The sequence below is a fragment of the Mesoplodon bidens genome (assembly GCF_964165515.1).
Source record: "Mesoplodon bidens genome assembly, chromosome: 3".
Taxonomy (NCBI): Eukaryota; Metazoa; Chordata; class Mammalia; order Artiodactyla; family Ziphiidae; genus Mesoplodon; species Mesoplodon bidens.
The window spans coordinates 16452764-16466302 of NC_138178.1; the positions used below are offsets into that span (position 1 = coordinate 16452764).

At 35.3% G+C, this 13539-nt stretch overlaps 1 protein-coding gene across 1 annotated transcript in view; it reads left to right on the forward strand.

The window, feature by feature from the left end:
* Positions 1–12159, forward strand: part of CCDC7 (coiled-coil domain containing 7) — a gene marked incomplete at its 5' end in the record, with an annotated part of 156497 nt that extends 144338 nt beyond the window's left edge. Inside the window, 2 exon segments of the mRNA XM_081228226.1 lie at positions 8762–8979; positions 9467–12159.
* Between the last annotated feature and the right edge of the window lie 1380 nt (positions 12160–13539).

A 13539-nucleotide genomic window follows, 5' to 3' on the forward strand; every position in this document is an offset into this window, starting at 1 on the left:
GTTCCATCTACCAAAAGAACCATTCTTTTCCTGATTGATTTATGAAGCCACATATATTGTGTGCTAAGTTCCCACAGAGATGGGATGTTCTTCAGGTCTCTGATTTGCTTCTTACACTACTCTATTTGTTCCTACACTACTATCACACTATTTTTTACATCGATTTGTATTGTACCGTTTATCTGGTAGGATAAGACACCAGCATAGCTCCATTTTTAAAAATTGCTCTAGCTATTCATAGACCTTTACTCTTCTACATAAAATCTGTATGGGAATTGCATTAAGTTCTTAGGTTAATCTGGAGAGAAGTGGCAGCTTTACCATATTAGTCATTGCACCTTGAATATGAGGTAATTTCCATCCATTTTTTTCTTCTTTTAGTATTTTAAAAGCAACTTTAACAATTTCTCTATTAAGGTCTTATGTATTCCTTGTTAGACATACATAACCTAACCCTTGTTAGGTTAAAGTCTTAATGCTTAATTTTTGTTGCTATCTTATTTTATATTTTTCTAGTGAGTTATTGCTGGTATTAAAATGTATTGAATTTTACTAGCAGAGTTTTTATCTGGCAATCTTTTTGAACTTTCTTACTGGTTCTAATAGTTTGCATATATAGAAGTGAGTATGTCATTCCTCTTGCAAACATTTGTCTCATATCGTCTGACAGGCTCTACATTTTATGGAACACTAGTGAGCAGAGAGATCATCTTTGGTTTGTTGCCAGTATTAAAGCAAATCAGTCTAAATTTTTTCCACTGAGTATGTTTTTGCTTTAGGCCTCTGCTAGATGGACATTTTAAGTCAAGAATGTCTTTTAATTTTTTTCCAGCATTATTGAGGTATAAGTGACAAATAAAAATTGTACAATATATGTATAAGGTATACAATGTGATGATTTGATATATGTATTCATTGTGAAATTATTACCACAAACAAGCTATTAACATATCCATAACTTCACATACTAACCACTTTGTATGTGTATTATATGAACACAAGATCTAGTCTCAGCAAATTTCAAGTATATAATACAGTCTTATTAACTATAGTCAGCATGCTGTACATTAGATTCCCAGATTTTATTCATCTTATAACTGAAAGTTTTTACCCTTTGGTCAACATCTCTCCATTTCCCCCACCTTCCAGCCCCAGGCAATAACCATTCTACTCTCAGATAGTATGACTTCAAGTTATATACATACACATACACACACACACACACACACACACACACATTTTCTTTATCCATTCATCTGTCAACAGACACTTAGATTCTTTCCATATTTTGGCTGTAGTGAACAATGCTGTAGTGAACATTGGACCAGTTCAGGTAACTCTTCGAGATCCTGATTCCAATTCCTTTACATATATATATACTCAAAAATGGGATTCTAGATCATATGGTAGTTCTATTTTTAACTTTTCTGAGGAACCCCTACACTGATTTCCATAAAGGCTATATCTGTTTACATTCCCATCAAAAGTGTACAAGGTTTCCCTTTTCTCCACATCCCTGTCAGCACAAAAAGTGCTTGTCTTTTTGATAATAGCCATCCTGACAATTATGATATCTCATTGTTGTTTTGATTTACATTTCACTGATGATTAGTGATGTTGAGCATCTAATCAAATACCTGTTGGATATTTGTATGTCTCCTTTGGATGATGTCTAAATAAGATCCTTTGCCCATTTTTACATCTTGCTATTGAGGTGTGTGAGTTTCTTATATATTTTGGATATTAACCCTTTATTAGATGTATGGCTTGTAAATATTTTCTCCCATTCCATATACTGCCTTTTCATTCTGTTGTTTTCCATAATGTTTTCTCTGCTGTTGCAGAAACTTTTTACTTTGAAGTATTCCCACTTGTTTATTTTTGCTTTTGTTTACTTTGGTTTCTGTGTTATATCCAAAAAAGCATTGCCAAGACCAATGTCAAGAAGAATTGTCTCAATGTTTTCACTTAGGAATTTTATGGTTTCAGGTCTTACATGTAAGTCTTTAGTACATTTTGAGTTAATTATTTTTTATGGTGTAAGACAAGGGTCCAATTTCATTCCTTCACAGACAGCTATCCATATTTTCCTACACCATTTATTAAGGAGACTATCATTTTCCCCACTGTGTGTTCTTGACACCTTTGTGAAAGATTAATTGACATAAATGTGTGGGTTTATCTCTGAACTCTCTATTTGTTTCCATTGGTCTATAAGTCAGTTTTTAATGCCAGTAAGATACTGTTTTGATTACTATAGCTTTGCAGTATAGTTTGAAATCAAGAAGTGTGATGCCTCCAGCTTTGTTTTTCTTTTCATTACTGTTTCTATACCCTTATTTATTACTGGTCTGTTCAGATTCTTAGTCTTAGTAGTTTTTGTTTCTAGGAATTTACCCATTTCTTCAGGTTCCAATTTGTTAACATATGATTACTGACAGTAGTCTCCTATGATTCCTTTTTATTTCTATGGTATCAGTTGTAATGTCTCATCTTATTTCTAATTTTAATTACATGAGTATGTTGAGTCTTCTCTCTTTCTTGGTTAGTCCACCTAAAGTTTTGTCAATTTTGCTTATCTTTTCAAAAACCAACTCTTAGTTTCATTGATCATTTCGAATCTCATTTGTATTCTTGTTCTGTTTTATTTCTTGTTGCTCTGATCTTTTGAATCTCCTTTCTGCTAACTTTGGGCTTATTTTGTTCTTTGACATGTAAAATTAGGTTGTTTATTTAAGATATTTAAGATACTTCTTTTTTCTTAATGTAGGCATTTACTGCTATAAACTTGCCTTAGTTTTTGCTTTTGCTGCATCGCATAAGTTTTGGTATGCTGTGTTTCCAATTTTGTCTCAAGTTATTTTTTTGACATCCCTTTGATTTCTTCTTTGACCCGTTAGTTGTTCAGGATCTTGTTGTTTAATTTCCACACATTTGTGACTTATGCAATTTTTCTTTTATTTTTGGTATCTAGGTTCATACCACTGTTATCAGAAAAGATACCTGATATGATTTCAATCTTCTTAAATTGTTAACACTTGTTTTGCAGTCTAGCATATGATCTATGCTGGAAAATGTTCTGTGTACTCTTAGAAGAATGTGTTTTCTGTAACTGTTGGATAGATTGGTCTGTATAAGTCTTTTAGATCCACTTGTCTGTAGTGTTATTCAAGTCTGCTGTTCCCTTGTTGATTTTTCCATCTGGATGATCTATCCATTGTTGAAAGTAAAGTATCGAAATCCCTTACTACTATTATTATACTGCTGTCTCTACCTCACTTCAGATCTGTCAGAATATTTGCTTTATATATTTAAGTGCTCCAATGTTTGGTATATATGTTATAATTTTTATATACTCTTGACAAATGGACTCCTTCATAATGGTGATCTTCTTTGTCTCTTGTGACAGACTTTGACTGAAAGTTTAGTGTGTCTGATAAAAGTATAGGACCTCTACTGTCTTTGGTTACTATTCACATGGAATATCTTTTTCCATATATTCACTTTCAGCCAATGTGTGTCCTTAAAGCTAAATTGAGCTTTAAGTACTCAGCATACTGTTGGATCCTGCTTTTAAAAAACCAGTCAGGCACTCTGTGTCTTTTGATTGGAGAATTTAATCCATTTGAATTTAAAGTAATTATTGATAGGTAAGGAGTTATAGCCATTTTTGTTAACTGTTTTCTAGTTCCTTTTTTTCCTTCCTCTCTTGCTGTCTTCCTTTATGATTTATTGATTTTTTGAAGTGATATGCTTTGATTTCTCTGTCTGTTGTGTATCTACTGAGGTTTTTTTCTTTGTAGTTACCATGAGGCTCACAAACATCTTAAAGTTATAACAGTCTATTTTAAACTGATAACGACAACTTCAATTGCATACAAAAATGCTACACTTTGGGTTCCCTGGTGGCACAGTGGTTGAGAGTCCGCCTTCCAATACAGGGGACATGGGTTCGTGCCCCGATCCGGGAAGATCCCACATGCCGTGAGCCCGTGAGCCATGGGCGCTGAGCCTGTGCGTCCAGAGCCTGTGCTCCACAACGGGAGAGGCCACAACAGTGAGAGGCCTGCGTACCTCAAAAAAAAAAAAAAAAAAAAGCTACACTTTTACTTCTCTCCCTACCTCTTTTATGCTATTGACATCACATTTAACTCTCTTGATACTGTGTATCCATTAACAAATTATTGCAGCTATAGTTACATGTAATACTTTGGTCTTTTAACATTTATACCTGAGTTAAAATTTTATATAATTTATATATATAAATATATATATATTTTTTTAATATAATTTATATATACCACCATTACAGTATTACAGTATTCTGATTTGACTATATAGTTATCTTTACCAGTGAGTTTTATACTTTATATATTTTCCTGTTGTAACTTAGTGTCCTTTCCTTTCAGCCTGAAAAAGTCCCCGTAGCATTTCTTACAAGGCAGATCTAATGGTGATAAAGTCCTTCACCTTTTGTCTGGGAATGTCTTCATCTGTCCTCATTTCTGAAGGACAATTTTTTCATGTATAGTGTTCTTGGTTGGCAGGTTTTTTGTTTTCTTTCATCTCTTTGAATATATTATCACACTCTCGTGTCCTGCAAGGTTTCTGCTAAGAAAACTGTTGATAGCCTTATGGGGGGAGGGGAGGCTTTATGTGGCAAGTCATTTTTCTCTTGCTTCTTTCAAAATTTTTCCTTTGTATTTGACTACTGAGAATTTAATTATAATGTGTCTCATAGTAGTCTTCTTTGGGTTGAGCTTGCTTGGGGTCCTTTAAGCTTCATGAATCTGGGTGTCATTATGCCTTCTAAGATTTGGGAAGTTTTCAGCTTTATTTCTTTGAATAAACCCTCTGCTCCTTTCTCTCTCTCTTGTCCTTCTGGAATTCCCATAATGTGTATATTCATTTGTTTAATTAATTATGTCCCATAAGTCCCATTTGCTTTCTTCATTCTTTTTCATGTGCTTTCCCCGCTCTAATTTCAAATGGTCTGTCTTCAAGTTTGCTAATTATTTCTTTTACATGGTCAATTAGGCTTTTGAAGCTCTCTAGAATTCTTTAGTCCTGTCATTGTATTCTTCAGCCTCAGGATTTTTCATCTGTTCTTTTTTTATGGTTTCTGTTACTTTATTAAACTTCTTTTGTTCATGCATTTCCCTGATCTCATTTAGTTGTCTATAGTGTGTTTTTTTTCATATCATTGAGCTCCTTTAAGATGATTAGTTTGAATTCTTTGTCAGGCAATTAGTAGATCTCCATTTTGTTGGGGTCAGTTACTGGAGCTGCATCAGTTTCCTTTGGTGGTGTTATGTTTGCCTGATTTTCATGATCCTTATAATCTTGCATTGGTATCTATGCATTTTAAGGCACAAACACCACTTTTAGTCTTTACAGTGTGGTTTTAGCAGGTAAAGACCTTCTCTTGTTGGTTCCTAGATGATGGGATTTGCTCTGGTATTGCAGTTAAGTGTGCTTGGAGCCAGATCATATGGCTGCTGCTGCAGGTATAGGCAGGCATGACTCCCAGCAGGTCTCTGGGCTGGCAGGATCACTCCTGGACCTCAGGTGAAAGTGGCTGGAGCCAGATAACAGGCTGATAAAAGGATCCATAGCCAGACCAAGGTTGGAGGGCCTGCTACACACAGCATAGATGTGGATTTCTACCTGGATCCCACAAAGGCACTATTGTCCAGGGATAGGATAGCTGCCAAATTATTGTTGCTGTGTGGTGTTACCAGTGGTTGTTCTCTTATTCTGCCATCTTGATGATGTCACACTCTGAATGCTTTTTAAAACTATCGACTGATATTTTAATTTTTATTGAAGTATAGTTGATTTATGATATTGTGTTAGTTTCAGGTGTACAACAAAGTGATTCAGTTATACACACACAAACACACACACACAAACACACATCTTTTCAAATTAGAGTTTTCCTCTTTTCCAGATACATGCCCAGGAGTGGGATTCCTGGATCATATGTTAACTCTATTTTTGGATTTTCAAGGAACCTCCATACTGTTTTCCATTGTGGCTGCACCAACTTATATTCCCACCAACAGTGTAGGAGGGTTCCGTTTTCTCCACAACCACTCCAGCATTTATTATTTGTAGACTTTGTTGTTGTTGTTTTGCGGTATGCGGGCCTCTCACTGTTGTGGCCTCTCCCGTTGCGAAGCACAGGCTCCGGACGTGCAGGCTCAGCGGCCATGGCTCACAGGCCCAGCCACTCCGTGGCATGTGGGATCCTCCCAGACCAAGGCACAAACCAGTGTCCCCTGCATCAGCAGGCGGACTCTCAACCACTGCGCCACCAGGGAAGCCCTATTTGTAGACTTTTTGATGACAGCCATTCTGACTGGCGTGATGTGATACCTCATGTAGTTTTGATTTGCATTTCTCTAATAATTAGTGATGTTGAGCATCTTTTCATGTGCCTGTTGCCCATCTGTATGTGTTCTTTGGAGAAATGTCTATTTAGGACTTCTGCCCATTTTCTGATTGGGTTGCTTGTTTTATTAGTATTGAGATGTATGAGCTCTTTGTATATCTTGGAAATTAAGCCCTTGTTCATCACATTGTTTGCAAATATTTTCTCCCAGTCTGTAGGTCGTCTTTTTGTTTTGTTTAGAATTTTCTTCACTAGCTGATTAGAGTGTTGGATTTAATTACTAGATCTTCTCAATATTCTTGCATTCCATCTTTTCTTGTGTGTGTGCCAAACTCTGCCTGTCCTTTTAAATGTGTTCCTTATAAATGACCTATTTTGATGCACCTTTTTTACTCCAATTACCATTTTTGTAACAGCTATTACATTAGGGCTTACTTCTCTATTATTTCTTATATATTATACTGTATTTTCTATTTATTATAATCTTACTTATATTTTTTAGAGTCAGTTTATTTCTGCCTTACACATGACTCTGCTAACAATTTTTTATCTGGTTTCCTCACTGGCCCGAATGACTCTTTATAGAAGATGCACCGTAGTCTGATACTCTTCTATCCAATCTTCCTTCCTTCATTCTCGTGTGTTAGACCTCCATCACAATTTCAAGGCTCTCCTGGCCAACATCTACTCCATCTCCCCCTTATCTTTCACAAGCATTTTCTCCAATAAATCTAGCACAATTCTAATTCTGTCTTGAGACCTGCTTCACAGGAGACATTTTTATTTTGTTGTTGATCTCAGAGGAAATGCTTTCAATATTTTGTAATTAAGTATAATGTTTTGAGTTATTCTTTTTTGCAGATTCCCTTTATCAGATAAAGACCTCCTCCCCTTCTATTATTAGTTTCTGAGTTGTTTTCTTTAACACGACTATGTTTTGAATTTTATTTAATACTTATCTGCATCTATTAAGGTTATCAAATGATATTATTCCTCAATTCTGTAATATGGCAGATTGTACTAATTAATATTTTTAATTGTTTTCATTGAGGTATAACATAGTAAAGTAGGTAAAGTGCATAATCCAAAGTATACAGTTCAATTAATTTTCACATTTGTATATAACCATATATCTACCACCAAAAATCAAAGTCAAGATATAGAACATTTCCATCACCACAGAAATTTTCCTTTTGCTCTTCCCAGTCATCACCCACTCTCACCCAAAACTAATCACCATTCTGATTTCAGTCACCAATGATTATTTTGTCTATCTTGAACTTTACATGAATAGAACATATAGTGTGTACTCCTGTGTCTGTATTCTCTTAGTCAACATTTGTGAGATTTATCCAAGTTGTTGCATGTATCAGTAGTTCATTCTTTTTTCCTTTAATCACTGTTTTGTATTGCATTGTATAAACATATAATGAACACTTGGTTTGCCTCAAGTTGTTGACTCTCAGAAATAGAGGTGCTATGAAACAATTTGTACATGACATCTGGTAGGCTTATGTACTCGTTTATCTAGGGTAAACACCTAGAAGTGAAATTGAAGGGCTGTAAGTTATGCATATGATTAAATTTACTAGATAATGCCAAACATTTTTCTACATTCCCACAAGCCACAAATGAAAGTTGCATTTGCTGGACATTCTTGGGAATAGTCGATATTACCATGTTTTTTCCATTTCAGCCATTCTGGTTTGTTTGAAGTAGCATGTAATTGCAGTCATTGTGTTAATATACATATCCCTGTTGCATAATTACATTGAGCATCACTTTCTATGTTTATTCATCATTTGGATCTCTTTAGTGACATGGCTGTTCAGGTTTTTTGCCAATTTTTCAAAGTGGGTTATTCTGTTTTTTACTTATTGATTGTAGGAATTCTTAACATATTCTGAATACAAATCTTTTATCACATGTATGTATTCCAAATTTTATTTCCCAGTATCTTGCTTGATTTTTCACTCTATTAATATTTCAATCAACAGAAGTTCTTAATTTTAGTGAAGACCAATTTATAATTAATTTATCTTTGTTTCCAATATTAGAAATTTCTGCCTACTTAAAGAAGATGCATTTCTCTAGTAGTAGTATGGTTCATTATTTCACATTTTGATTTCTGATTCTTCTCAAATTAATAATCATTCATGGTGTTCAGAAGCACTAGAGTGCCTGATGACTGAGTCTAGGTAAATTCAACTGGCCGATTCACTCAGTCTGTATTTTTTAAAGAGCCTCTTTCATAGTGGATGTTCTTTGATGAGCATTAAATGTGATACTACACACTGTGGGACCTGTGAGTTTATCTATCTGATTCTTTTTAAACTTTTTTCCCCACTCTATTTTTTCTCTTTCTAGGCTTCTGACCAACCAGAGAAGTCATTCACTACTACCAATGAGCAAGTATTTTTACCTCAGGCTACTTCTCTTTACATACTAAGTGGATGAGCACATACAACCTGAGCTCTGACCTTTGGGAGGATCTCTCCTTGGAGGGCTACCTGTCTTTCAGCACCACCTGAGTATGGAGTTAGAATATAGCAACAATCCATTTTTAACTTACATCCATATACAAGGTGATCCTTGCATAAATCTTTGGCTTTTTTCCTCTTCCATCAGCTAGACATAAGGGACTCTCCCACCTTCTGACTGATCTATCTATGGATGTGATCTGAGGAGGTGCTGATGATGGATGACATGGAGGTCTGAGTCATCAGCTCATTCAGCTTAACTTGAGCCCTCTGGCCTTACTCATGCCCTATCTTGGATGCACGGCAGCTACCCTAGAATAGATTGCTATTGGACCCACCTGTCATTTTAATGTGAATCATCTGACAAAACCCAGATTATGATTAACAGTTATAGTTTCATAGAAACTTGATGTCCCACAGACAGTAGTTCTCTATCAAGGTCCATTTTTTTATGTCAGCCTTGCCCTAAGGATATAGATTTTTATTCTGCTACTTGAGCTTACCATAAACTCCATATTCATCTTTCCAACCACTTCATATAATAGAGCCTATCACTTCATAGGATTCAAGTATCTTGTCTGCTTAACCCTAGACTGCACCTGCACCAGAGCTCTTTCCTGAGTCCCATTCAAAGCTGGCAGCATCACCTGGTATATGGGTCAGGTGAGTATTTCCACGTTTCAAATATGCATCCTCCAGAACCCAAATATGATTACCAGGCACTTCCTTTTATTCTTCATTGTGAGATCTGTGAAATGTAATAATTTGTCTTTCACTTTTGAGGCGATATCTTAGCATGCCCCTAATAACTTTACTGATTTGGTTTGCCACTGAATATTTATAGGGTTTGTCTCCCACCCCCTGGAGTACATATGGCTATGAAGGCATCCAATGTACTGTGATCTCTTAACCATCTGAAATAATGAACTTAGTTCTGAAGACACAGTGAGCTGATGTGATATTTATCAGCATGTCCAACTAGATCACATCCCTTCAGATGTTTATGAGCGAGTGAGAGAGTAAACACTGCCATGTAGATGTATACTGTTGTCCATCCCAAGTGGATGCAAATTATTTCTGACCTTTTCTGGTAAAAATGAAAAAAGAGCACATATAGTGGCCATGTACCAGAGGCCATGAAAATCTGCTCTAGGAAATATATCACATCTGTCATAGCAAAGACCAGTGTACCTACTAGTTGAGTCTAGTAGGGGCAAACTGGCAAATTAAACAACATATGATGAAAAGCACCATGCCTGCATCCTTCGAGTTATTAAGGTTTACATTAATTTCTGCTGTTACCCTTGAGATACAATAGGTTTTTAAAACTTACCATCTTAGATGGGTCTGTAGCAGTTCAGAGGCCTCTATTTGGCCTTACCCACTGTATTTGTGTTCTGTTATTGCTGTAACAAATTACCACAGAGTTAGCACTTAAACAAAAATTTATTACCTTGCAGTGCTGTAGACTAGAAGTCCAACACAGGTTGCACTAGACCAAAAACCAGGTGTCAGCAGTCCTGTGTTTCTTTCTGGAGGCTCTACCAGAGAGAATCCATTTCCTTGCCTTTTTGGGCTTCTATATGCTGCTCACATTTCCTTGGCTTATGGCCCCTTTCCTCCATCTTCAAACAAATGTATCTTTCTGACCGTTTTCCCATAAACACATTTCTCTCTGGCCCTCTTCTGGTGAGAGCTCTCTTTCTGGATGCCTTCTCACATGGCTTTTCCTTAGGGCATATGGACAAACAGCCAGAGAGCTCTGGTCTCTCCTCATGTGGATACTAATCTTATCAGATCAGGATCCTATCTGTATGACCTCATTTAACCTTAGTTATTTCCATAAATGCCCAATCCCTGAATACAGTCACATAGGGTTTGGGGGACACAAACATTCAGTCCATAATATCTAGGATGAACTGTGGTTATTAATGTGTCAATTGGTTCATTAATTAGGACAAGTGTACCTTACCAATATAAGATGATATTATTAAAGAAGTATATTAATCATGCCTTTTTATTTTCTGTATTTTTGATGCTTTGACATCTGGGGCCCTCCCAGGGCTAACCAATTCCTCACCTGAGAGCGCTGTTCAAATACAAAGTAACCAATCCAGACCCCACCCCAAATAATCTGCTTTACCAGGCCCTCTGATAATTGAGTCATTTAATTCTAAAATAATGTGTTTTCTGTTGTAATATCTAATTTTGTCTTCCATTTTTTATCTTAGTTAATGTAGCTAAGGGTTTGTCAATTTTGTTGGCCTATTCAAAAAACCAACTTTTAGTTTCTTTTTTTTCTATTGGTTTTCTATTCTCTGTCATATTGAGGTATAATTGATAAAACTTTTAATATATTTAAGGTGCACATGTTTTATATATGTACACATCATAAAATGATTACTATGTTAGGTACCTGTATACTTATAATTGCTGTATCTTTCTGACCTTATCTTTATGTTTTTCTTGTTTTGGTCTTAAAGTCTATTTTGTCTGACATAAGTACAGCCACTCTTGTTCTTTTTTAGTTGCATTTACACGCAGTATCTTTTTCCATCCTTTTACTTGCAGCATATGTATGTCCTAAGATCAAAAGCGAGTCTCTCGTACATGGCATATAGTTGAATTTTGTTCTTTTCTCCATTCAGCTAATCTGTATCTTTTGATTGGTACATTTAAACTCTTTACCTTTCAAGTAACTACTGATAGAGCAGCACTTACTGTTTCCATTTTGTTAATTCTTTTCTATATGACTTAGAGCATTTTTGTCCCTCTTTCCTTCTCTTGCTGCCTTAATTGATGTTTCATTGATTTTTTTTGGTATGTACATGCTTTGATTCCCTTAATTTCTTGTGTGTATCTTCTATAGATAATTTTTAAATTGAAGTATAGTTAATTTACAATGTTGTCTTAGTTTCATTTGTACGGGAGAGTGATTCCGTTTTGCATATATATTATTTTCCACTATTATAAGATATTGAATACAGTAGGTGCTATACAGTAGGTCTTTGTTGTTTACTGATTTTATATATAGTAGTGTGTATATGTTAATCCCAAACTCCTCCAAATCCCCTTTGGTAACTGTAAGTTTGTTTTCTGTGTCTGCGGGTCTATTTCTCTTTTGTAAATAAGTTCATTTGTATAATTTTTTTACAATCCAGGTATAAGAGATATCATGTATTTGTCTTTGTCTGACTTACTTCACTTAGTATTATAATGTCTAGTTCCATCCATGTTGATGCAAATGACATTTCTTTCTTTTTTATGACTGAGTAGTATTCCATTATGTATATGGGTGTGTGTATATCTTTTCGAATTGGAGTTTTCTCCGAATATATGCACAGGTGTGGAATTACTGGATCATATGGTAAGTCTATTTTTAGTTTCTTAAGGAACGTCTATACTGTTTTCCTAGTGGCTGCACCAATTTACATTCACACTAACAGTGTAGGAGGATTCCCTTTTCTCCACATCCTCTCCAGCATTTATTCTTTGTAGACTTTTTAATGATGGCCACTCTGACCACAGTGAGGTGATACCTCATTGTAGTTTTCATTTGCATTTCTCTTAATAATTACTTATGTTGAACATTTTTTCATGTGCCTGTTGGCTACCTGAATGTCTTCTCTGGAGAGATATCTATGTAGTTCTTCTGCCCAATTTTTGATTGGGTTTTTTGTTTTTTTATAAGCTGTATGAGACATTTCTATAGTTTTGAAAATAATCCCTTATCAGTAGGATCATTTGCAAATATTTCCTCTCAGTCCATAGGTTGTCTTTTCATTTTATAGATTCCTTTGCTGTGCAAAACTTTTCAAGTTTAATTAATCCCATCTATTTTTGCTTTTATTTCTACTACTCTAGGAGATGGATCCAAAAAAGTTATTGCTGCAATTTGTGTCAAAGAGTGTTCTGCCTGTGTTTTCCTCTAGAAGTTTTACAGTATCCAGTCTTACGGTGAGGTCTTTAATCCGTTATGAGTTTATTTTTCTATATGGTGTTAGAGAATGTTCTAATTTCATTCTTTTACATTAAATATCCAGTTTTCCCAACACCACTTATTGAAGAGACTATCTTTTCTCTATTGTATATTCTTGCACCCTTTGTCATAGATTAATTGACCAAAAGTGTGTATATTTATTTCTGGGCTTTCTATCCTGTTCCATTGATCGATATGTCTCTTTGTGCCAGTACCATACTCTTTTGATTACTGTAGCTTTGTAGTATAGTCTGAATTCAGGGAGCAGGATTCCTCCAGCCTCCGTTCTTTGTTCTCCAGATTGTTGTGGCTATTCAGTCTTCGGTGTTTCCACACAAATTAAAAAAATACTTTGTTCTGTGAAAATGCCATTGGCAATTTCATGGGAATTGCACTGAATTTTTAGATTGCCTTTGGTAGTATAGTCATTTTGACAATATTGATTCTTCCAATCCAAGAACACAGTGTATTTTTTCATGTTTGTGTCATCTTCGATTTCTTTTAATCAGTGTGTTATAGTTTTTGGAGTCCAGGTCTTTTTGCCTCCTTAGGGAGGTTTATTCCTAGGAATTTATTCTTTTTGATGTGATGGTAAATGAGATTGTTTCTTTAATTTCTCTGATACTTCACTGTTAGTGTATACAAATGCAACATATTTCTGTATATTAATTTTGTATCCAGCAAGT